We start from the raw sequence: 339 nt of genomic DNA, 5'->3' as shown, positions 1-339 counted from the left end.
GCAACAACAACAAACAACTTGCAACGGAGCCAACGGCGCCAGGTGAGCCGGAAGGCAACACGTGGGTCCCTAATGGCGGAGTTCCCTCCTTCACAACTTGGTCTCGTTAACAAAGCTGAGACGTTCCCGGAGCCTTGGCGAGGGCTCGTTCTCCCGCCGGCGCCGCTGAACGAGACTCCGTTCGTTGCGGGGCCTCATCGCTCTCTCGCTCGCCGGCCCGCCAGCCCGTTACTCGGGAGGATTCACCATTGGCTACGGTAATCTTATTCAGGAAGCTGAGAGCAAAGCGGAATTCAAAGACTTTTCATGGTTTCTTCACAAAGCTTTTCTCGACATCGT

This window comes from Penaeus monodon, chromosome 34 (genome assembly GCF_015228065.2).
Source record: "Penaeus monodon isolate SGIC_2016 chromosome 34, NSTDA_Pmon_1, whole genome shotgun sequence".
Taxonomy (NCBI): Eukaryota; Metazoa; Arthropoda; class Malacostraca; order Decapoda; family Penaeidae; genus Penaeus; species Penaeus monodon.
This window is presented reverse-complemented; position numbering follows the sequence as displayed.